Source organism: Cydia strobilella, chromosome 2 (genome assembly GCF_947568885.1).
Source record: "Cydia strobilella chromosome 2, ilCydStro3.1, whole genome shotgun sequence".
Taxonomy (NCBI): Eukaryota; Metazoa; Arthropoda; class Insecta; order Lepidoptera; family Tortricidae; genus Cydia; species Cydia strobilella.
Window position 1 is genome coordinate 1,831,521 of NC_086042.1, and position 27,634 is coordinate 1,859,154.

The 27,634-nt window shown below is 37.4% G+C and overlaps 1 protein-coding gene across 3 annotated transcripts in view; it reads left to right on the forward strand.

The window, feature by feature from the left end:
* LOC134755334 (adenomatous polyposis coli protein-like) overlaps positions 1–27,634 on the forward strand; it is a 110,452-nt gene that overhangs the window by 50,819 nt on the left and 31,999 nt on the right. The window lies entirely within an intron of this gene.

The window sequence follows — 27,634 nt, forward strand, 5'->3', positions numbered from 1 at the left end:
CATATATCGAAAGTTTAAAGGGCCACATGTACTATAAAACGTTGTACGATACACGTGCGAAAAGGTAATTCGCAACTCGTGTCCACCCCCTCCCTGTGGTCGTGTTTTAATTTATCGCCACTCGTTTCAAATTTCCTCTTTTCCGCACTTGTATCGTAAATAACTATTGTGTGTTGTGTTGTGATTGAAACTGCAGGGTTGGCAGGTTTGCACGTATAGTCAGCATCAATACTTTTCCAATTAGAGATATTTAGGTCAGTCTACAGTTCGCGCTCAAAAGTATTTCCCACAGTCTTAGCTGTTCTTCATACGGAGACATATATACATAGGTATTTATTTTCTTAACAAAAAGAGATGATCGCGGACTTAATCCGGCGTTGTCCCCGTGGTCTCGGAGAAGACTGGCTAAAGTTGACATCAACATCTAGGCGCGCGAGTTTAGCGAGGTAAATTTAAAACTTATTTTACGCGATCAAGTCCCGTCGTTGTGAATAATAATGAGTAAAAATCGTGAATGTTTTAATCAGAGTTTTCCAATTATGTTGTTAAAATATTACGTTCAATATTGTTTTTCCATGCCCAACAAAAAGTATTTAATATACGAATAGTTCTCGCTGACCTTAAAATAAACGGTGTTTGATATCCATGTTTCGTCCTCGCGTAAATCAAACACGCGTCGTTTGGCCAAACAAAACAACCGTTAATACCGCTTCTGATGCCAAAATAAAGTGCCCGTAGGCTTTTCGCCATTATTTCTACTAACTTTACATCAGATTTTTATGTTCTTTACTATATTGTCGAAAACACTAAGGTCAATATTGGGAAGACAGCTATATAAAATGTTTGGTTGGGAAGACCGTCACAGGACAGGAACTCTCCTATTTGTATAAGCCCTACGCTCAGACACATCAGACAGAAAATAAAAGCTTTGCTCCTTCTGCTCTACTGACTTAAGGGTAAGTGGAGTATGTGTACAGTCGAAGGCAAAAATATCGATTCAGACAAATGGCTCAAAAATATGTGAACACGACTTTATTGTCTAAGGTGTAAGAGCGGACACATATTTTTTAAACTGGGAATGTATATAAATTTTTTTATCCTTTGACTGTACAAACGCAAGTGTTAGAAATGACAAAAATTGTAGACGGTTCTACCTGATACTGTCTTCACCACATTCGGATGTTTATTCTATAATATTTTGAGGGTCAAAACAAAGCGCTCAACTTCTAACTCGCATGCCTAAATACGACTTTAGTTTGCACTTCAGCCTCTGATTTTGCATTTTTTTCTGCAGAACTTTGAAGGTTGTAAAAATTATTCTTCTTCTTTCATCATGTTACCATCTGTTGGGACACCCCAGGTAGCCCTAGCTCGAAACACATTATTCCTGGCCTCGGTCCCGAAAATGATTGATCATTTCAAAACACCAAGTCATTATTTTATTTGACATAATTTATCTTAACAATCGAGCACTGATCTTACTTCACACGATCACCGCCGACCTTTTGGTTACATCTTACATCACACTGGATGACTCAGCCCGTGGGCAGACCGGTCTTGGTGCATTCATGCCTTGACCCGTTTCAGATTGCAAGTTTTTATGTCTGGATTGCCGTCTGCCGACCTAGTCTTGACTATAAAACCCAGTAATGGGTTACGAAAGAAAAGTTGTGCATAACCCACCTACCATGTTTGGGAAGGAAAGACTTGATTACCCATATATCTAGATGTACTTACAAGATATTTATTGTACCCATTGGTAAATACTTGCAATTAAATATTGTCATAAAATGTTGTTGCTTACTTACGTTATAATTATTGTCAGTACTCGGTAAGATATAATACACGGTGTTACCTTACGTCTTCGGTGAAGAATACCTAAGTAGATTGGGGACACAAGAAATAGCTGTAAGTAAAACAAAAGAATTCGGCCTAGCTTGTGGCCAACCAAAACCACTATACCACTATGACCAATGAAATTTAAATCCAGTGGTAAAATAATTAAAACTTCACAACTCTTTAAACACAGTGGGACGTTTGTTGGTAATGACATTGATTTAGAATTCGCAACGACTGACCAGAAGAAATTCTTCGCAGATTTCTTTTTGATACAAACTGACATAATATTTCACTTTCACTAATCGATGTAATCGTCTCGGTGTAACTGATTGTTCTTAATAGTTCCCAGTCAGATTTAGATGGCTATGCGAACTGCGGTTAGAATCAGTGCCGGTGGATTGAATCGGTGAAATAACTATTGAAACTTGTCATTGTTACGTAAATCTAAGACTGACTATACTAAACGTAGAACGTAGTGATATACCTACCGGTTGTGGAATTTTGTAAATGGCTATGCATAACATATAAAAGCCATGCCATAACAATAGCATGAACATACATTTATCTGTTTTATGTATTCTATTCGTGATAAAATCAATTATATGACGGTTTAAATCTTAAAAAGGGCACAGCGCCATTCTCGAAACTGCGTGATATGGAGCAGGTAAATCCCATACAAGATGTTTTCCCGTCTATGGACGGACTGCCACATTGCATTTTCTATAACAGTTGTGCCACATATTGACAGCCCAGTTTGCATACATCTTCATACATTGAAGAGGCTCGTGATACGGCATCTCGTCTATGTATAGCCGTATAACGTTCTCAGCCGTGTCGTGCCACAGCATGCGTCGCGGCCCTATACTGGTGGTGGTGATGCATAAAGTCGGTAAGTCAGTCACTCTGAGGATTTTGCTGTGACACCAGAGAGCCTTGTGGTGTGCCTAAAACGGCACAAGATACTTGACTTCATTATAATCCTATGAAAACTCGGCGTCTGTGGACGGGATAGCGGTTTTGTCAAAGTAAAAATCATCGGCTTCAGCCGTGGTGCCATATCAATATCACGAGGGTGTCCTTTTACGTCTCTCGACGGACTGTCCGTGAACGTGTTAACCAATTCCATTTATACAACAACACAGTTTAAAACCACAATGCCAAGTAAATTATTTTTTTCCATGGTAAAAACGAACGCAGAAGTTTGATATGTGAACAAGGCGTAAGCTTTTTGTTTTAATTTATTCCCAACCGGTTGCATCCAGTTGCCTCTTCTTACATTCCATGTTCCATCCTATTTCCCTTTAATTCTCTAATAGCAGCAATAATCTCTTCCCTACGCCTACGGCCTAACACCAATAATTTAAAAACATCCTGCAACACAACCTACACACTCGTTTATATGCAACGTTGCCTTCAGCTGCCTTATACGGATTCACCGATAGCGTGACATGTTTTACTTGATTTTGCATACAAATGTATTGATCGGAGCCTTTTAGCCGGTGAAATGTCTTTGGAACCTTGATAGTGACCTTTACAACCCCTGTTTAAATGTAGTTAAAGTTACAATTATACCCTAAGATAGTTTGGCTCGTATTTACTTTCCAACTAAACAGCTTTGTTTAGAAGCTACAATCTCTAATTCTAAGTTATTTAATAGAGACTAACTAAACGGTAAAAAGGATTGTCGAGAGATCGGAAAACACTTAGAAACGTATGATCAATTGATCATGCCTCAAATTCCTACACCACTAAAACATTACAAAACTAAACTAAATATAAAAGGAAGTTCTCAGTTTTTCATGCACCTCTCCTAATGTGCTAAAATTCCGATATCCAACCGATGTGTTAGCTTATCTTTCAATCAATCTCAACTAATATCCGCCAAGCAAGGCCACAGAATTCAGGTCATCGCTTCCTTCCTTTCATACTTGACCCCTCAGGAAATTGCCTAGTGCTTCCTCAGGAAAATCCAACACCAGCGGAACGAAGGCTCTTCATGGCTTATCGTCGTCCACAATGTTAACTGAGAAATCGTAAGCCTTATATCAGACATTAATATCACCAAGTGTTATGTTACTATTAAATACATCCTTTGCAATGGGTTGTCTGTCAGGGATATTTACGCAGTTTTTTTTTCTTTTTTGATGAATAGGCAGGCGTTTGACCACGATCCCACCTGATGGTAAGTGATGATGTGGTCTACGGTGGAGCACGCTTACCTATGAGAGCCCCAAATAATAAAGGCGTAACTGACCTTTAAGGCTATCATCATCATCTTCCTCGCGTTATCCCGGCATTTTGTCACGGCTCATGGGAGCCTGGGGTACGCTTGACAACTAATCCCATGAATTGACGTAGGCACCAGTTTTTACCAAAGCGACTGCCATATAACCCTCCAACCCAGAGGGGAGACTAGGCCTTAATAGGATAAGTCCGGTTTCCTCACGATGTTTTCCTTCACCGAAAAGCGACTAGTAAATATCGAATGATATTTCGTACATAAGTTCCGAGATACTCATTGGTACGGCTATATTTATGTATATGGAATCCGTAATAGTATTCCTCAATAAGCGGAGGTGAATTTACGAGTACATGTTCATGATTGTGCCATTTTCGCTTGCGTGCTTCCGTTTACAGCCAGTATTTAATTCAAAGTATTGTCTTTAAGATGTCCTTTAAAAAAATTAACTATTAGGATGTAATCAGAGGTATCAGTGACATATTATTACTTAACCAGTCAATATTATCTGCCCACGTCCACCCACTTTAGCTGCCTCTTCTTTTATAACGCCACTTGCAGTTTTTGCCGTCACTGCCAAAACAAAAGGTGGCTTCTCAAAGCGTAGCAATAAGCAGCCTTTAAGTCCAATACACACATTTATTTCTGATGTATAATTTACACGTTAAAATTACACTAAAATTATCAAGAAAGACAAAGTAAACATGCCATCCAAAATGGCCTAATATATTTTTTCTACTCGTCGAGTATAATCTGTGTATTACGACTTCATATGCAACACTACAACCTTACTCTTTTCAACGTTGTATAGTCTATGGCACTTCCGACTCAAGCATAAGAATTTTATCGATACGGTTTAGTCAATTATAAATTTTTTGAAAATAGAACTTCATACATTTCAGTAAAATATTTCTTGTTTAAGGAGACTCGATTTAATGCAAATTAGCCTACTTAAACACGCTGCTGCGTCGCATCTGCTTTGTGATTGGTTGGCCAACAATTGCTTCATAAGTCATAAACGCGCATGTGACACCCTTCATATAGCAACATCCATATCCTACGATAACCGTTTAGCGTTGCTTGTTAGTCTCCATAGGCTACGGTGGCCACAATCGAGTAAAACAATTGTCTTAAAATTGAATTTAGCGCGGAGCAGGTACCAGGGCCTCATGAGTTACGAGGAGGTGTCGTTGACCAACCCTCCGGGGGCGCCGGGCCCGCGGCGGCCGCGGCCGGGGCGCGTACGAGTATGAAGGTATCACGGGCTGCGGCAGCTCGCGTATCTTAGCTGTATACTTTTGGTTTGTTTACCTAAGTATATGATTCTACTAGTTGAAAGTATTATTTTTTTGTCTCGTAGAAAAAGTATTGTATACAATAGTGATATAATCAAGCTTTTCAATCTCGTACCTTAACTTAAGCAACTCAGCAAGCTTCGTTGCTTAAACACGGTACTCGACTGAAAAGCTCTCTATTATATCACGATTGTATAAAATACTATTTCAACTTTGTTAGCGATAAGAAGGTATTAAGCGCGTGCTTGTTTTATTTACTTTATGGAAACTCAAAATCCCATACAAAATTACACTAAACGCAAACGCGTAACGTCACTAACGTCACGTCACGCTGTCCAATGAAAACACTAGGGGTACTGAAGGCGGCACTCTCACTTTCTTTTACTATCTTTAAATTAAATCATAATTATTCGTCAAGTGACAAGCTAATTTGTTCCGCACGGGGGATTCTTTGTTTGCTAGACTGTTTTAATTACTCTAAATAGTTTTTATATGGACATTATTCATATTACGTTGGGTACAGGTAATTCTTGGGAATGAACTGAAGCCTCTCTTTTACTACTTGTGTGCAATACTGGGCATACAGGGTAACCCAAAAATACGTTGACATCATTTGTTAACGTATTTTGGGCCAACCTGTATTTTTATCTAAGTATTTAAGTTGAAAGGTTTAAGCTAGCAAAATTTTTCATCTTGATAAATTATGAGTTTGCAAACCATAGATTAAATTACAAATATGGAATTTCAAAACGTAATACCTACTACAATACAAGAGGGACATTTTAAATTTTATTACTCGTATAGGTTGAAATATTCAGCACGCTTGGATTGTTTTATAATTCGGTGTATCTAAGAGCAAAGCCTGAGGGCAATTGTCCAAATGACGAAGTAATAAACTAAATAAATCACACATATAGACGTGACTGAATGAAATTAATCCTTTTTTTTATATTGAATTAAACATGCTTTTGACCAGGGACCGGCCCGCTATCCCTTATCGGGGTTTTATAAGCTTTGCCAGACGAAACCCTTTGTTTTGCTTTTAAAAACCCTTATATAAAGCTACGTACCACATTTGAGTAATCGGTAGCCCAAATACCCTTACAAAACCCTTATCATCCGCTCACCAACACCTTGCATATTGCTTATAAGGGTTAGCCTTATAAAGGGCTTCCCTTTTAGCATATAAGCGTGCTAATTTAAGTCGTCTACCTTGTTCATAAAGCAATTACTTCGAATCCGAGCGATCGTCGGCGGCGACGGCGGCGTTCTTTGACTAGGCACGTATTTTCTTTCCTTTTCATACACTACCGTAGATATAAACTAATCCTGTCTCTTTCACGCAAAGGGAAACCTTTATAAAAAGCGCTTAAAGATAAGGGTAACCCTTATTAAGGGCTAGCCTTATTTTTGGTTAGCTTTTCGGTAAGGGTTAGTCAAAGGTAGGGGTATGAATGGGCTTGCAGTTCAAAAGGGAAAGTCTTTCAATGTGTTAGCCGTGTGTAAGTGTCGCCCATTGAAAGGGTTTTATCGCGGAAAGGGTTGTCCGGTCCCTGCTTTTGACACCATTAATAAGCGTGGACTGAGTTGAGCATTTATTACCTACACGACGTGATGATTCAATCAAACCGCTTTGTAGATTATATCTTGTATTCAATTTATATCTGCCGGTTGTAGCATATATTTAGATGAAATCTATTGTCGAACGATTACATAATGCATGTATGAGTTCTTGTTGCGAAAAATTATGCGATGATATACTCGAACGAAATAGACTAACCACGCTAACTTTGCAAAAGCTTGGCAGTAAGAATAAGAATGCATACAAATCCATAGAAGCTTAATACTTGGCGTAGTCTATTATAGTACATTGTGCAACATGGGGCGTAAGTTAAATATTGCAAACGAGAGTATAGTTAAATCGCGCGGCTTGCCGGAGCGATTTATAGACTCGAGTTTGCAATATTATTACGCCCCGAGTTACACACAATGTTTTTCATCACACTTGCGATACAAATAACAAAAAACAACAAACAATAAACTGTATAAAGACACAGAAACTGTTTATTATAATACTACAAACTTCATAACTCCCTACGGAAAACGTTTTTTCTAGTTCCCGCTAAGCCTGCGTGCTAATTCCACATTTACTGAGCTAGTGTGATGAAAATTAGTTTCCTTATCTCTTTTTGTCACCTCAACCCAAAAAGTTTGCACACGTTACACGCGATTCATTGTGTCGCTTCTTGTACATAATTATGCATTATTCCTATAACTTTCGTAACATTGTTATGTATTAGACTTCCTATCCTGTCTTCGTAACCAGGGCCGTAGCTAGAGGATATGGCGCCCGGGGCAGTCACAAAATTTGCGCCCCCTGACGACTGACAAAAGTTTCCCTGTGCAGTAGGCCTTTTGCCCATTTTGGCGCCCCCCTTGGATGGCGCCCGGGGCACTTGCCCCCCTAGTTACGCCACTGTTCGTAACTAATGTATACTTTAAGAGCCAACAGGAGCTGAGCGAATTCTCAATTTTGAGATTTCAAACTGATTATCTCCGTCGCGCTGACGGGGGCGGCGCCGCCATATCCCCGTGTGTGTGGTGCACGCACACAGACGCGCACGTCATTTGCGCTCACGGACCTTATGCCTGCAAGTCGCGTCGCGGTCGCGGCCCGCTATATAGGCATATCATAGGCTATAGCTAGTTCTTACAAACTTTTTCTGTTAGCTTAGCTCGCTACCACCACTGAGCGTTTACTTATTTCCTGTTATTGTGATTTAACTTCTTGATTTTAGGTAGCTGAATTCAATATCCTTCTACAACCTGCAATCCAAATAACATTTTGACTTTTACAGGAGAGTAAAAAAACAATCATTTCTTTTCTCGTTTCCGTGCGGAAAGTACCAACTTTCGACACGCTGTGCTATTAGTACCTACATTGTGCAACGAGGGGGGTAAGTGAGATTTTGTAAAGGAGGAGTTTATTATATTCTTACCCCCGGAGTTACACACAATGGTTTTCGTTACACTTGTGATGAAAAACTAAATTTTCAGGGAAATAATTATAAAATACGGTGACATTTCAAATATTCGTCCGCCATATTGTCATTTCTTGACAGGTTAGGCATCTAAGGCACAGACCTTCGGCATTCAGCCACGATTGAAAATTTTGTGTAAAAATATTTTAAACGGCTATTAAATTAATCCAATTAAATATTATAAACAAAAATACTAAATTATAATTGTCAGTATTTTAGAAGTAAAACTCCCTTACACACCCTTATACTTTAAACAAAGTATTTTACTTATAACTTACTTGGTTCGTACTTCGTATGAATTAGTGACATATCTAATTAAAAAAAGAAAGCTATAACTCCCGCGGGAACAATATAGGCCTTTTGTTTTCCCTTCAGTACACCTGCATGAAATAAGATCTTTTCGAGCAAGTGTGATGAAAAACAAATTTGTCGCTCTCCGGCTTCGTTGATTAGAAAAAAAGAAAGATAAAATTAGATAAAATCAGGTTAGATAAAATTATCATAACAAGGAAACATGTGACATGAGATATTTCTTACGTTGATGTAATTATACAGTTTTATTAATGGTCCGTTTTTTATTTATGAGTCAGATAAGGATTACTTATCTTATGTTATATATAAGGATTACTGTCTAAGCTGTTAATTATTTTGTTCAGGTGCATGATTCCATTTTGTTATTGAGCGCTTCAATCGCCAACAAACTGGTTACAGTTTGGCGATGCATAAATTTTGTTTGTAAGCATGTACCCTTTGTGTAAATAAATTAAAAAAAAAAAAAGATTTTGATTAAAATAGGTATGTTTGAAGAGCTCCTAATCCTGGTCGGAATGAATAAGAAACCCCAATTTGGGACAATAGTCTAGTCTACAAAACGTTCAAGGTGGTTAAAAATATAGTGTAAGCTGTTCGCATTAAAAAACCGCAAATCGATGTACAGGTTAGCCGTTTGGTACACGTATACTAGAGGTCAAAACAAAATTATCGACCCGCAGTTCCTAAAAAAAAATCCCTTGGGAGGGGAGTGCTGAAACTTTTTTTTGTATAAAAAATCTTTTTTTTTGTATAAAAAAACTTTTTTTTTTAAACCTATCGTATTCTTCTCTTATCTATCATACGAAAGGGCTTTTTGAAGCGATTCTGAAAATATATCACATCATTACATTTTAGCCATTTTTCTTAAATTGAAACAAAAAGAATTTTCAAAACATACCAAGTTTGGGCTCCTCCAGATACGATATGGCTGATTTTTTTTTGTACAATATACCAAAAATGATACGTGATTTCCTCATATCTAACCCAAAAAAAGGAATTTTAAAAATAATTTTATTTAGTTTTTTTTTAAATACAAAGTGACACAGTTAGGTTTAAAGATCTTTATTTTCTCATAAGAATACATAATATTCACTTACACGAGAATTAATTGTTTTTTCACGCAAAATACATTTTATCGGTGAGCGCACACTTAACCTATAACAAATAACTTAATACTGTAGGTATTAACATATATGACTTAAACTAAAAGTATACAAATTAAACTAAATTAAACAAAAAACACTTTTTTTTGGTTTTTTTTTTGTCGGGTATATCAATAACTTATAAACAGAACAATTAGCAATGGAATGCGAGCGTAGTTGCTACGGCCCGGACCGGCCGTTCTACTTCAATACCTATTTTACGAGACTTATGGAACTGTACTGCAGATACGGTACATATTAATCATACAAGGATACGTAATATCCATATATCCAACGGGAAATACCTCTTTAACCCTTTAACTTGACCCCAAACTTGGTATGTTTTGAAAATTCTATTTGTTTTAATTTACAAAAAAAAATGGCTAATTTGTAATGATTTGGTATACTTTTAGAATCGCCTCAAAAAGCCCTTTCGTATGATACCACACACGATAGGTTTTTGAAAAAAAAAAAAGTTTTTTTCCATACAAAAAAAAAATGTTGTAGCACACCCTTCCTAAGGGATTTTTTTAGGAACTGCGGGTCAAAAATTTTGTTTTGACCTCAGTATGCGTGTGCCAAACGGCTAACTTGTACATCCATTTGCGGTTTTTCTTTGAAATTGGGCTTGTACGGCTGCCACTAATAGAGATACTAACTCCTAAAAATACGTATGATACTTCATTAGATTCGGAATGATGTCTAGAAAAATTTATTCGAAGCATTCCCACATAAAAAAAGTTCAAAAGCTATTAACAAAAAACGCAAACGTACCATTACGCAAAAAACAGCAAAAAAATCACGTTTGTTGTTTGGGGAGCCCCACTTAAATATTTATTTTATTCTGTTTTTAGTATTTCTTGTTATAGCGGCAACAGAAATACATCATCTGTAAAAATTGCAACTGTCTAGTTATCACGGTTCATGAGATACAGCCTGGTGACAGACTGACAGATAGATTGACAGACAGTCAGACAGACAGACAGATATTATTTTAAAGGTATTAAATATTCTTTTAAAAATTAGAAAAAAATATGGTGCATTTAAGACATATCATGGAATATACTACGGTTATAAGTTGATAGTATGTAAAGTTATTTTTTCAACAAGTTAGGCAATTATTAAGTAACCACATTTTTCTCGAACTTTCGTCTTTGTTGTAAATAAAAAAAAAAGAAAATAATTGGCGTAAAAAGTATTTCGCCTCGTGGAGCCCTTTTCATATACATACTTAATAAGATCACGTCATAAACGATTTAATAAAAGTAATACTTTATTTAAAATAAATTTTAGAATAATAGTGAAAATTGTAAAATATAAAACAATATTTTAACCAAAGTATTACTAATTCTTTTTACAATCAAATGTATGAATACGTACTTAGAACTGATACTTTTCTAAATAACGAATAAATGGACTAAATTGTGTAATTAATTTTTAGTGCAAATCACCACAATTTGCTTCTAAAGAGCAAATCAGTGACCAAAAATTATATATGATTTTAATGTTTCGTTCATATATTCAGATTTGTGTATGAAAATGTGAAACTATTATTTCTAAAATAAATTATTCGTCCCTAATTTACACAATAATTATACCAAATTTGATCTCATAGCAACAGATATGTAGAAATAGAGGCAAACTGGACCGCAGAAGCCGACTTTTCCCCTCCCTTTTTCGCGGGTTACCAGGACTTAATCTCGTAGCTAGTGCGTCAGCTCAGCTTTGTATGAACCAAGGAATAATAAATAGTGTTAAACGATATCCCCTGAGGCCAAAGTGCATACTCACTTTACTTACTTCGTCTACTAAGAGGCAAATCGCGACTTTGAAAAGGTTTATCGATCTTATCACATCACTAGATTATCGACATTTAATGTCGACTATTGCCCATCACTTTTCTGTCTGTGTACGTATTTAGAAACTTGACCCCGCCCCTAAAATTAGTGCGATAAGAACAACTGCAGCTTAGGCGAAAAATCCTGCGTAAAAATCTCAAAAATCGAGGTTTTGTACTCGACTGTTTCCTCCTCCAAAACTTAACCAATCGTAACCAAATTTGGAAATCTAAATGATTATGAAATTGTCTGTGTCGGACTGTTTTGATTTTTTGGCTAATTGATACCAGTTTTGAATACCACGCCTGTCATTGCGGCATAGTCAGTGAGGCCATTTTTGGCCATGTGTGAAGGGCTCTAGCGCCTTAAAAAACAAAAATATCAAAAAAAGCAAAACACACCGACACAGATATTGACAATATTAATCTGTGTTGAAAAAATCATTGCTCTAGCTTCAAAAACCACGGAGGAAACAGTCGAGTACGTTTGTATGGAGAAATGACCACTCCTGTTGGCTCTTAATATTCAAACAAAGTCAACTTTATAGTCGTAATCACTTTGACATGGTACGTGCAGACGGTATGAGAAGACATTTCGAAGACAACGGAATAGTTTATAGTTTCCTCGTCCGAAATACTGAACATAACCTCTTTTTGCATTTTTATCCTATACGGAATTTTTGGAACTATTAAGCGCCCTCGACTATTGACTAAGGCAGTGGTTCCCAAAGTTTACTGAGCTCCACTTAAAAAAACTGATAAATTCGGGACCCGCCTCTTGGCCGTCTTAAAAAAACACTGAAACTTTAATCAAATTTAAGGTGCTTTTTCAAGATTGAAATAAAATTTTATACAATCGTCTATAAAATAGTCATTGGTTGTATCACGGCTTGTATAATATTTCCACGCAAAGCATTTCTCCGTGAATTTAACATTCTTAAAATATGCTTTTAATTAATGATATTGCGCCTTATAATTTTGGAATTTAAAGTTAAGTGGCTGCCATGCCACTTTTTGATAGGCAATTGAAGCCAACATTATAATACGAGAGTATCCCAATTTGTTTCATTCATACTATATTGCAACTTTTTGGCAATGTTGGTTGGTATACACAAAAGCTTAATCCGACTTAAGAACCGTATTAATTACCAAGAAATGCCTATTCCTAGGCCAAAGAATAGGCATCGCCATCCAGCGGGGGAATGTAACCAGACTCATGGGCACCTTTCATTACCATTCCCTTTCGCTATCTGTAACACTTATGGTTCAGTAAATGAGCTCGCGCAATGTCTGAAATTTGACAGCAATCTAAAGATAGAGATGAGTTCCGTTCTGCTCTGCAGCCAAGAATGCAGCCGCATTGCCGTGATAATACTGACCCGGTGCAATAAAGTCGGACGTCCTGCCCGGGCCTTTACAATACTTGTTACGTGCTTATGCTTACTGCTAAGAGAAGGGGGGGAGTTTTTACGGGAAAATGTAGGCTAAAATCTTGTAGTTTTAAATCATGGGTCGTTTAAAAAAAAAGTAATATATGTTTTAAATTTTTCAAGCTCGTGAGGTAGGGATGCGCCTTAACTTCAATATCATTCAATACCCAATGGGCTGAGGTTAACCAGTTTCGTCGCCATTGACTTGATATAAAGTCAGTACATTTCGTACCCCACATGCCACTACTTGATACGGGTACGGCGCGGGTTGTCTACGTTCAATTTTTGACATTGCGTTGATGACAATGATGACACTATTACTTCATTGACGTGGCGGAGAAAAGTTCAAGAATTTTCTTGCACTTGGATACAGTTGAATGCTGAACTCGGAATTTAGGGCTATAGTTATATATTAGCTCGTTCATTTGGTCTAGTTTAAAGTTTAACAGCTGATCAGAGACCCGGCGCTTAGGATTCGCATTCGCATTTCAATCTAAGTACAGAACAATGCATAGGTAATGCAGAAGTTTGTCAGAACCTCGATCCTGTTTTTAATCACCAAGTTGAAAATAAATGACTTAACAAACTCTTCATATATATGGTTGTATGATTCCGGAAACACATGTTTTAGAAACATCCGGTACACATGGTTCTTCTTCTTTTCTTGATGGACTTGAGGGCGGTGTTGCCCGTAGCCAATGTCACGTAAAAGGGTAGGAACAAAATAAATGCTCTTAGAGCACGACGCTGTTCGGTGGTTGTTGTAGTTGTCTCGTAAAACCGGTAGCTGGATTTTACGAGAAGCACGTGGACTACCGGCCGTTGACTCCAAAATGATGGTTAAACACGCTTTGAGATTAATTATCCATTCACTGCACACTACCATATTAGATTATTGTATAATAAAGCTATCGATATTACACTTTAAACAATGTTAATGAGCAAAAAACAAAGGAATTAATCACGAGGCTACTATCAAGATGGCGTTCGAACCGGAAGTCCTCTACACATGGTTCATTCGTTCGATACTAAAATAAAACACGTGCATTACAATCACAGGTCGTAATGTTAAATGCTAAGTGGCCAACGTTCGATTGTTTTTAAACAAGATAATCGATTGTATAATTGTCTACATTTTCCTTTTTGTCCAACTATGTATTACGGGGAAACCAAAAGAGAAGAGTTTTAGCATTTTATGTGGTTGGGTGGGTAATTTTGTGTATGCGGCTGTAGCGTCAAAAGTTTTGCTTGTTGAAAGGTGGGACTGACATACCCCTTGGCTTTAAAGGGTCCCACTGACTATCAGTCCGCCGGGCGATATCGGCCTGTCAGTTAGAAAAACAATTTCCGAACAACTGACAGGCCGATATGCCCCGATATCGTCCGGCGGACTAATAGTCAGTGGGCCCCTTAAGAGTCGGTCACACCAAAATGCGTATGCACATGCAGCACTTCTCAAACTTAAGGGGCCCACTGACTATCAGTCCGCCGGACGATATCGGCCTGCCAGTTGTTCGGCACTGTCAAATTTTTGTTCTAACTGACAGGCCGATATCGTCCGACGGACTGATAGTCAGTGGGCCCCTTAAGTTTGAGAAGTGCTGCATGTGCATACGCATTTTGGTGTGACCGACTCTTAAGGGGCCCACTGACTATTAGTCCGCCGGACGATATCGGGGCATATCGGCCTGTCAGTCATACGTTTGCTTGACACGCAAGTTGTTATATAAGGAAATATATGGCACAATTTACTATCGTGCCGCATTGTGCGTCTGGTGTGTATTGGTCTTAAGCGCCAGTACTTCCAGTAGGCTATCTTTACAGTTATTGTTGCACAGATTGATCAATCATCGTTCATGTCTTCATTGTTCTTGCCACTTTCACCGGTTCCCATCATGTTTTATATCGAATTTTCAATGTATGCTACCCATACACGTTTGGTGTAACTTTATGAACCAATAAACATGAACCAATCGGAAATTGGCGTCTCTTGCACCTTATGCCACTTCGCCTTGCTAAAACCAAAGATAGATATAACTCCGTAATAGATGGATACAGTCTAAGGAAAAAACGTGCCTCGAAAATCAAGAAAATTTGATTCTCGTTCAGAGGGCGCTACTAGTTTTGGCCTACAGTCGTATAGATGGCGTTGACGGTTTCGTTTGTTATTTAACAATTTTAACGCATATCAGTGAAAGAACATGGGTCAAAATCATTAAAATAATTAATGCAAATAAAAAAAAACATTTATCTATATTTAAATACATTCTATCGTATTTTTATAAATCTTCATTTTTAGTTTTAAAGTGTGTCGACAGATGGCAGTGAATTTACTGGGGTTACAAAACTTACTACTATGACAGTAACGCTCTAGTATCAGTTACTCTATGCTAAAACTAAATGAAAATAACTAAAACTGTCCGGAGCCTAAAAATGTTCCCCTATGCCGGATTATTGGACTTTTATGGGCCTTCGGTACCGATTTTAAGCGGGATTTACATTACGAAATTAGTGGCGTGAAATTGATTTTGTGACAGTACTTTTACCAATAGTTTCACGTGTAATTTAATATTTTCGTAATGCATGCATTAATTTCATGACAGCAAATCAATTTCGTGCCCTGCACGATTTTTTGGTAAAATTAGTGTCATGCAACTAATTTCGTAGTGTAATTGCGACGTGATAAACTAGTGTCGCGAAAGTGCCTGCACTGTGCGGACGTGTAGCTTCGATGCTGATGGGGCCGTGGTCACTGCGACACTGTGAATTACACGACACTAATTATTTCACGAAATTACTTTCGCATATATCGAAACTACTTTCGTGAAACTGATTTCAACATGCATGACACTAATTTGACTTAATTAACGGGCCGGATTGGCGAATGCCGGTATACCGAGCGCCTATACAAGATTTAAAAACAACGGTAGCTCTGAAACTACAATGGAAAAGTTTGTAAAATTATAAAATGAGAGAGAACAATAGTTACGTCTGCGTTTATTGTTTCTTACCATTACAGTTATATTGCACTGTCATTGTTATATATGTGGGTGCCGGAGGAGGACGGTAATTAATTAATACACATCCAAACACTTCCAAACACTTGGGTATATTTGATTTCTATTAAATTATAGCTACTACACGTTTATAGGTAAACCGATATGACGGAAGAGAGTGAGTTGGTGAATGAACCTGTTAACGCAAGTGCGAATATTGAATATCAAGAATATTGAATATACTACACTCTTCCCCGCATAGCAAATAAAATTATAAAGTTTTATATCTAATGAACAAATATTGTTTGAACCTAAAAGAAACACAACTACAACCTTAATCTTTTTGACTACATTCTAATATCTGGTTTACATGTCTTTTCCATCTCAATCCATCAACATCAATATAATAGGTTGTTCCCGGAATAGATTCTTCAATAATAGTACCTTTAGTCCAAGGTCTTTGACCCTTCCTGAAATCACGAGTCATAACTTTTTGACCAACTTGGAATATGGTTTTTCTAGAGCCACCCAATGAATCTACCACCTTGTTTTGTTTTAAAAGTAAGTCTTGAAATACTGGAGTTGGTCTCAACAGTGATAAACGACCCCTGATTTCTCTCCCCAACATAAGTTTGGCTGGTGACACACCAGTAGCTTTATGAGGTGTACACCGATAATCTGATAAAAATATGCTGATAGCATAATTGAGTGGTTTTCCACTATCCACAATTTTAGTAATATTGGACTTGAAGGTCTCAACAAATCGCTCAGCAGCCCCGTTCGTCGCGGGGTGGTGAGGGGGAGTAAATGTATGATTAATTCCCCGTTTATCACAAAAATCTTTAAAATCTTTACAAGTGAACGAAGTACCATTATCTGTCACAAGATGAATAGGATATCCAAATCTAAGGAAAACATCATTAAATTTTTGCATGGTTAGGGAACTCCCTATGTTTGCCATTTGAAATACCTCTGGCCACTTACTGAAACTATCCATCACAATTAGAAACATCTTGCCATAAAAAGGCCCTAGGTAATCAGCGTGAATACGATACCAAGCAGAAGGCGGAATAGGCCAAGGTTTTAAGTTTGTTTTTGGTGGGGTGTTTCGGTAAGATAGGCAGCTGACACAATTTTGGGTAAGATTTATAATATCTTCATTAAGCTTAGGCCACCAAAAATAGGATTTTGCCATGTCAATCATCCTGCTACTTCCAAAATGGCTCTTATGGAGTTCATTTAACACATAATTTCGGATAGACTGTGGTATTATAATCCTATGACCCCAAAAGAGACAATTTCTATCAATAGTGATCTCATTTCTTTTCATGAAGAATGGCTTTAGATCTTGTTCTATCAATTTAACATCAGGCCAGCCATCATAACTATATCTAATAATTTTGGTTAATAAACTATCTTTTATAGTCTCCCTTTGAATTACTTCCCAATTAACCTCAGAACTGTCAATGTAATTGACACAAACCCGAAACTTTTCATCAAACTCCGAACCTATATTATTTTTTTCTGATGGCATCCTCGATAAATAATCTGCTGGATTCTTGTTAGTAGGAATGTGCCTGATTGTATAAGAAAATGCGGACAAGAATATAGCATAATGTTGTAAGCGTTTAGCTGCCATTTTCGGAATACCCTTGTTCGGGCCAAATATTCTCACTAGGGCCGCATTATCAGTCTCCAGTTCAAATTGCCTGCCATACAGAAAATTATAAAACTTGGTTATTCCGAAAACAACTGCCATTGCTTCTTTATCCAAAGTACAATATTTTTTCTCTCTATCATTAAGCTTTTTGCTTGCAAATGCAATAGGTTTAATTACATTGTCCTCACTAACCACATCCACAGTCTTTGTTTGCCGCACCCGACACACGCTAAAAATATGGCCCTGTTTGCCGCACTCAGAGCAGTACTTATTTTTTAACGAACACTCCGACTTCACATGATTGTCTTTACCACAAACGAAACATCTCACACCATTTTTCATAGCTGCTGCTGGTTGTATAGGTCTACTCCCACCCTGCCTTTGTTTCTTTGACTGAACTTTTGGTGCAGACGCATTCTGCCGGCTAGCATAAAACATATCTTTCTCTCCCTGTGATGATTCACCCAGTTCCTGCTCCACCTTTGACTGTTTTAAGGCAGCTTCAACTGTTCTAGCCATAACAATTAATTTGTCTAAGGAAACATCACCATTCTTCATTAGCTCGAATTTGATTAAGGGTTTGTTGACCCCATCAATAAACTTTTCTTTAACTTGGTCGTCTATGTCCTTGAACTCACAGCGTTTAGCTAATTTCTTTAACTCAATGACATAGTCTTCTATAGTTTCATCTTTCGTTTGGTTCCTTGAGCGAAATGCTGTTCTGTCTAAAACTTTGCATGTTGACTTGGCATATCTGTTCTCTAATAGGTTTATTAGATCCTTGTAAGTCTTTTTAATGGGCTTATCCGGCGCACATAAATGATTTAGGGTTTGTAAAACCTTTGGGGTTAAGTTTGTAATTAGTAATGGCGTCTGTTTTGACTCATCTATGTTATTTAATGTAATAATACATTCCAATTGTTGTTCAAACAATTCGAAGTTATCTCCATTGAATAATTCTATTCTTCCAATAAAATTATTCATTTTGACCGGGATTGGACTTTCTCGTGGCGATTCAAACTTCTCAATGTCTTCTTTCGAATCCAAAATTTTCCATAATTCACCACTTTTGGTCAACTCTCTCAGTGATTGTCTAAGAGATTCCACGTTTTGTTGGTCAATTTCCGATATTCCAATTTCCTGAAATATATTAATCAGCTCTTCCCTTTTTAATTGTTGTATCCAACTTGTTTTATTAACTTTAATTTCCTCTATAAATTGCTGAAACACCATTTGAAGTTTTTCGTAATATTCCTTGTACTTAATAAATACGTAAAGATGGCGTCAACAATGGCGATCAGACGAACAGAATGAATGAATGATATGTCCCCTGAATGAAGTAACGTCACGTTTTAGTACATTTATACTGAATTTGTCATCTAATCTGTGGTCCAACCAGAACAATCATCCGAAGAATTCAAAATGGCTGTAATTTTCTTCGCAATGACATTAACACGCACTTTTGGTAAACTATTTTCTCAACAGTCCGGTTTCCTCGTCGCCAAATTGTTATATATGTGGGTGCCGGAGGAGGACGGTAATTAATTAATACACATCCAAACACTTCCAAACACTTGGGTATATTTGATTTCTATTAAATTATAGCTACTACACGTTTATAGGTAAACCGATATGACGGAAGAGAGTGAGTTGGTGAATGAACCTGTTAACGCAAGTGCGAATATTGAATATCAAGAATATTGAATCTTACGCGACAGATCTAAATTGCCTATTTACTGGCTCTACATTACACTGTCTGTCATCCTCGCACAATATAACATTAAAGAGAATAAGTATACGACATTAGATTATATCGTATACCGCATTCGCTCAAAGCCCCATGGCGGCACTTTTTTCTCCCCATTTTTACGCGAATATTCGTGTTTCACGTTTCACCTCATTTCTTAGTAAAGGAAAATATGAGGCAATATTTGGCCAATACACGGAAGGGAATTGCTAATATTAAATTAACAAGATGATTCTCGTAATATTGTCTTCGGTTACCGCGATAGTTACTCATGAAATAAAACGATGAAAACGGATTATATCGCGTATATTGAATTTATAATACATCCCGACGTTTCGAACTCTTTACACCCGTCACCCGTCACCCGTTGACCACGAACGCTGTAAAGAGTTCGAAACGTCGGGATGTATTATAAATTCAATATACGCGATATAATCCGTTTTCATAGTTTTATTTCAAGATGATTCTCGATTAATCAGACTGTGTGTAATCTTTTTATTCTACGTCGGTGGCTTGCATACGGCCCGCCTGATGGTAAGCAGTCTTCGTAATCTATGGACGCCTGAAATTCCAGAGGTGTTACATGCGCAAAGCCGACGCTAGCAAATAATTCGCCGTAAATTTTAGCAGATTATATTATAGAAACACTCCTCAAGTACTCCCAATTGTTTAAGTAACCTCTAAAGTTTAAGTAACAATGTTATTATTTTTAAGCCGACTTAATCATAAGATGTATGGCTTATAAAATAAATAAGATTAAAAAAAAAAAAAAAACATTTCGCTTAGTACTGTCATTGAGCATATTTAATTTAAAGTTTTGAATATTTAATTTAAGAAAAACTCGTGCGACTGGATTTCACGGCTGAAAAAACCAAAGACACCATAATGTACGGGGCCGTACAGCATGTCAAATTCGAGGCACGGAATTTCCTTAGACAACTCTTACCATTAAATCTCTCGGTGAACGGTACAGTCGCCATCAGATATATCGGAGCGGCTAAGGTGCTCACAAATAACGCAAACACGCCTCTAATGTCAGGGCGTTAGAGTGCGTGTTCAGATATTGTGAACACCTTGGCCGCTCCGATATATCTGATGGCGGCTGTACTGCACGCGCATCAATCTACGCTAGACTCCAGTTATTGTCTGTGTCTTACTCCAATTGCGGTAATAATCGGGTGGCAGATTCCATGGCAACTTTCACCAGCTTCGCTTCGCTTTCGTGTTTGTGGCTGCAGCCATCAGCTTTGCCTGCGCATTGTTCGTTCATCTTATGTAATGAGCGTGTGCCTTGCATTCTGAAATCTGGCAAAATTTTGAGTGTTGCAGTTTAATGCTTAAGAATTGATACACAGTTAAAGTTTCTGTCATTTGCAAAGAAATTGTTGTTACAAGGCACACCAAAATATCTTAACTTTGGTTGAACTGAAATGTTTTAACCGTTACGATTTCCCGATGTATGTGCGCCCGGTGATCCGGTCCTATCAGAAATTATGTCAGAAGACTTAAAACCACTTATGTTTGCAATGAATAGATTATTAATTAAAGATAGATATTTTCCGTTTTCCAGGTCATTTAAACCTCCACTAATCAAAAGAACTACTAGAGTTTTATTTGGCTATTTTTATCGTTTTATCACAAATATTACATGACCATTAACTCCTCTAAACTCCACGTAGTCACGTATATCTTCCTCTAACATGCCATCATCGTTAAACAAGCCATCCCATTCAAACATCAACAGTTCATACTAGCTCCGTTTATTTTCCTCCACCCGTCGATCACTCATGCATTCTACTTCTTTCAATAAAGAGAATTTCTTATTAGAAAAATGCTATCCCTTACGTCCTTACAGTAACTAGAACGTGCTCTATTTTTAAACACCATTTCCTGTTCACTGTTTTGTCACGACTATGAAAAGACCTACAGTCCCTTGCAGTACTTATGTTTATACGGCTTCTGAATAAACTCTAATCCCCTAGTCAGAAGTTACTGTCAAAGTTTGTCTCAAAGTTCTCGAAATAGGCGTACAGCGGGTAAGATTGAGTGGTACCCTCTAAACTTGTTTCTTGAGATGAGATTGTTACGGTTTATTTTAAGTCTGGGTTAAGCTTGTTAGATCAAATCAAGATCAGATCGAAGGCGCATTAAAGAAAAGTGTAGTAAAAGATCAAAATCATTACATTTGGTATACAAGCACAAATTATGCGGGATTCTCTCTTCTGAACCTATTCAGGGATTTACCGGGAACAGGGTATTTTTAGGCCACGTGTTTTTAAAATAAGTTTCTTTAACTAATCTCACCATAATACTCAGCTCCAGCGTTTTTTCACGGAACAAGCTATACGTTGGGATTTTATTGCTTATTTGCTTTATCCTACGGAAGTGTTTGGGATTTATGGAAATTGCAACGGATTTAAACCAAACTGTTAAGTTGTTCCTTTACTTCCAGACAAATTTAATTTAAAGACGGCCTTTTAAATGTGTATGTACTAAACAGACACTACGTACTTCATGAAATTAAAAAAAACGGGCCAAGTGCGAGTCGACACGCCCACCGAGGGTTCCGTACTTTTTAATTTGTTGTTATAGCGGCAACAGAAATACATCATCTGTGAAAATTTAAACTGTCTAGCTATCACAGTTCATGAGATACAGCCTGCTGACAGACAGACGGACAACGGAGTTTTAGTAATAGGGTCCCGTTTTTACCCTTTGGGTACGGAACTCTAAAAAATCAGAATTTACGCTACTACAATTATTTTTAATGAGATCGATACATTATTTAAGTTAATGGCCACATTTACATCAGTATTTATGTAGAACGTATTGAAGTTGTGTTTTCCCGTTACTAATCAATATTTTTATCATAGTTTTAGAAATAAAATTAATGCAATTAAAACTTGACTTGTGCTTTCTCTAGTGCATTAATATAACACTATCTGACACTAGTTTTATTTCATGAGTAACTATCGCGGTAACCGAAGACAATATTACTATCTGTCCTATCAATCGGCACCGTGCCGACCACAGGCAATATCGACCTCACCTGTCCAGGACGCGTACGTTCTCACTTACGTGCACGGTTCGTTGACCGTGCACCGTGTTTACGTTTACATTGTACGTTTCTAACTATACGTAAAGGTCGATTGATAAGAGTTTTGTTTGTATGATAGTGGAACATTGCTAGTGTTTACTGTTGTTTAGGGTTCTGTACCCAAAGGGTAAAAATGGGACCCTATTACTATAGACCGCGGGCCAGGAACAGATTTCATGACCAATCGCCTCCCGGGCGAAAACTCGTATAGTGGTTAACGGCTATGTATGATGAACCCTCGTGAACGTCAGCTGCCGCTCCGTTGGTGGGTTGAGGAATGGCAGCAAATAAAGTCTATAATTTTTTTTTTGTCATCGCCTCCCGCTTGATACTTTGTCAGATGATAGTTCAGATGCTATTGTAAATAAACAAAATCGTCAGCCGATTGTATCGCTGTGGAAAGACCGTCAGCTGATCACATGAACATGTAAAAAAGAAAATTCTTTTCAGTCATCGGCGTCATCGCCTCCCGTTTGATACTTTGTAAGATGATAGTTTAGATGCTATTGTTAATAAAACAAATCGTCAGCCGGTTGTATCGCGGTGGAAAGACCGTGTTACGCGCTTCGGTGGCTGCCATTCCTCAACCCACCAACGGAGCGGCAGCTGACGTTCACGAGGGTTCATCATACATAGCCATTAACCGCTATACGAGTTTTCGCCCGGGAGGCGATGACTGACGAAATTTGCGCCTGGCTCGCGGTCCACTAAGACTCCGCTGTCCGTCCGCCTGTCTGTCTCTCTGTCCGTCTGTCACCAGGCTCTATCGCATGAACCGTGATAGCTAGACAGTTGAATTGCACAGATGTTTAATTTCTGTTGCCGCTATAACAATAGATACTAAAAGCAGAATAAAATAAATATTAAAGCGGGGCTCCCATACAACAAATGTGATTTTATTGCCGTTATTTGCTTAATGGTACGGAATCCTTCGTGCGCGAGTCCGACTCGCACCTGGTTTTATTTATAATGGTTTTCCATTTGTTCTACCATTGATCCATCGCTTTAGCATAAGCATTAGCACATATGAAGACCTAAAATATACTAATTTACTTTGTAGGTACAATAAAACAAAGGCACTTGAAGTGCGACCATGGCCCTGGTTTACGATTGCGTGCATTTTTAAACAACGGCAGAATACCTAATTGTTTTTAAAAATAGGAATCTAATGTAGTGTTGAAGTTTATTAAATTTATACGAATGTGTCACGTAAACAGTCAATACATGAAATTCGAGTTTAAAACCACTAATAAATATGGATTTAAACTGTTATTTTCTGTGGTTTCATTTAAACCACATTGTACTTAATAATATAAAAAACCGGAGTCGGACTCGCCCACCGAGGGTTCCGTACTTTTTAGTATTTGTTAAGAATAAGAATAAGAAAACATTTATTTCCACACAACAGAAGAGAAATTACAGGAAACGAATAACATAAAAAGTTGGCATGCGCGACAAAAGGAGCGGGCTCAGCATATGCTGCGCCAGCCACTTCACCAGGAATTGACCGCACAGCGCTGATTTCCAGTCCGCCCCCTTACTAAACCACATTGATATGTGCGCGGGATATTATTTTTACAGATATATATATATATATGTGTGTGTGTGTATGCAGGTTAAAATTTAGAATAGTTAGATTACACGAAAAATTTCATAGTTAAACTCTAACAAAGTATTATTACAGTTTCATACAGTTTACAAAATTTCATACAATTAACAAGTTTAACTGTTTATCCTAAAATTATTAATAAAATATTTTTCATTACCAAGTCTACTAGTTTGACAGTTACAAAAAAAAGACGTACTTTTTGTATGAGGGAATACTTATAATATTTTTAACAAATTATAAAATATATGCAAGAAAAGTGTCATAAGTGTAGCACAGCACTATTGTAAACAATTATATCTTCTGTGGCAATTTGGTCATTTAATAATAGTAAGCTCAATTTGCGTTTAAAAGTTGGAAGGGACAATTTAGCGCCGTTTTAATTTATTTATTTTTGTTGTTATAGCGGCAACAGAAATACATCATCTGTGAAAATTTCAACTGTCTAGCTATTACGGTTCACGAGATACAGTCTGGTGACAGACAGACGGACAGTGGAGCCTTAGTAATAGGGTCCCGTTTTTACCCTTTGGGTACGAAACCCTAAATACCAAATCGCTCATAGGTCAAAACGTAGGCATTCTATAACCGCCGGCGGCGAGGGTTGCAAAGGGCCATCGAAATATTGTCAAAGGAGCGTATCTGGGTCAAGCAGCTGGGAGTATGCCGTTCACAGTCAGCGACAAAAGTGGCTTCGAAAGTGGTCAGAAAAAAAATTATTTTCTACGTCGGGCGCTGGTTTTTAGCTTAGGTGATTTAGTTTCCTACCACAAATTGTTCGAATGCGCTCAGCTCGCCACTGCTCCGAACAGTAACACATCAATAACAGACATCGGTTTTATAAGACAGTAAGAACTCTGTATCCTAGTACTGTTCTCTATTTTGTGCCACCACGCACTTCGCATAAGATAATAATCCCAATTACTAGACGCATTTCTCCTAAAATAGATCAATTTTCAGCTAGGGTTGCCTCATTTCGGCTACGAGGTAAAGAAATATTAGCTGTCAACATTTAGAGCACACCTATCATTGCACACGACCTTTGTCGGTTCCTAGAGACCACATAATAAATCCCAATATATTACACAACACGGGTGGTCAACCAAAAGAAACTAATTTATTTGGATGTAAGAACTAATCTTAATGTAATGTTCAGCGAATGTGTCTGACTCATTCTAATTGACCCTCTTAACAACACGATCTTAGTTGTTTATGTTTTTTGTCCTATGATTCATCAAGATACCCTGCAAATTACTGTCAAGTTCAATTTTGAATCACACTATAAAAAATATAAACCAGAAAACTGATCAGTGATATCGTAAGTGCGGCGGGTGTACAGAATGCGATTCCATTGACCTGCATTCAAGGCATTTATGTAACTTCATACCCTTTGATAACCACAAATACGCTACGCTATTAACGCTATTAATTTATTAGCCTTCCATCGCTAATATACATACTGTAGATATGTACTGTATATTATAATATACATAGTGTATAAGGGAGAGGTAGAAACGGGAGTTGGAAGGGGCAGACCTCGGCGGACTTTCTCTGATCAGATCGGGGAAATCCTGAAGAAAGGCCAGGTCAAGAGCACCCTAAACCGGCGAGCGTGTATGAGGAATGTTATGAAAGTGAAGGAAGCGAAAGAGGTATGTCAGGATCGCAGCAAGTGGAAATCCGTGGTCTCTGCCTACCCCTCCGGGAAATAGGCGTGATTATATGTATGTATATGTATAGATATGTACTTACAGACAACAGCAGAAGTTGCTAAGAGGGCGATGACTTTAAAATAATTTGAGCACAAACTCATTAAAGGAATTAAGCGTGTGTGCTGATAGTTTTGATCTCATGCGCTTACCTACTTCTACTGCATAATCCTACGTTACGTTATAGTTCCATAATTAAACTGCATTTATTTTTTAACAGTTTAATGACATCCTTTGTAACATCCCGTCGTCTCCCCACGGTCGCACATCTGGTACCAGTATACATAAAGTTAAAGAAAACTCATAAAAATAAGCCTTGAGCACAATGTAAATAAATTCATGCATTTATTCTAACAAGACTCGTCACTCGTATTTTTATACCTCCACTATTTTCCAGCATTTCTAAGCTAGGTTAAAATAAACGAATTAGAAAGGAGGAAGAAGGAACGCTAGAAACATTAGCTATTTTACATTTATGAATTGATTGCCATTTAATACTGATGCCTATACTTATTTAACATTTAAACACGGGGTGTTATAAGTAGTGATCGGTAATAAAGTTTTAATTTCATGGCAGCGTGGTCGAGTTAAAGTAACAATTTTAAAGGAGACGGTCAAACAACGCTGCCATGAAATTAATACGTTGTTAATATACCGATCACTAGTTATAAGCTTTATAAATGTATGTGTTTGACTGTATCATCGTAGATTAACGACTGATTTGAGTGCGGTTTTTGTACGTACATAGATTTTGAAGCTTAGGGACTTTTAAAGTTTCTGAGGATGTTGATATTTTTCATTTCTCATGCTCTGAAAGAGGGTCATTGTTGTTCTAAAAGGTGCGCAGAAAATGATACGTGTCTGCACTAGAGCATTTTACGTTCGAAGTACGATATTTTTAATTTTTTTACGATAAGCAATTGAAATTTGAGTTTAAATGGATTTGTTATACAATTTCCATTGTGATACTTGACTCTCCATTCCATAAATAACGATACTTTTGCCTGAATTTTTAATTGAAAGTTCCCTCAATAAATACTATAAAAATGTATTATTCGTCATGTTTTTGAAAAAACACATGCATTTTACTTTCCTCGTATTCGAAATGAAAAGTAGAGTGTTTAACTCGGGTGAAAGGCATCATTTCTGCCTCGGACTATTGGCGCTCTCACTGCGTTCGAGCGCCAAGACACCTCGGCAGAAATGAGTGCCTTTCATCCCTTGGTTAACAATCTACTATTGCACTGCACCTAACAACCATCTCTTTTTAGCCCAGTGGTTGACTGGTAGAGAATGCCTTATGGCATTAAGTCCGCCATTTGTACTTATAATTTTATGTGCAATAAAGTTTAAATAAATAAATAAATAAAATATTTTTTTTTACTTTTCGTTAACAATTTATATCCGACTTGTAGAGAAATTTTCGAGCACTTAAAGCATATACTCTTGCTAATAAAAAAGAGATGCATCCATAAATTAGCTCCCATTTCCATATGTAAGGGAAGTAACAATATTGTTATGAAACAGTTTACAGCGTATTTTGAGCGCCCGTTACGTGATGAGTCGTAAGCGTATTTTTACGGAAACCTCATTCATTAGTAACTACGTCAACAACGTTCACATTTAGCTCAGCTTATTGATTAAGGCGCTTCGCGCAGTTTTTGGCCAAAAACTGTTACTTTTT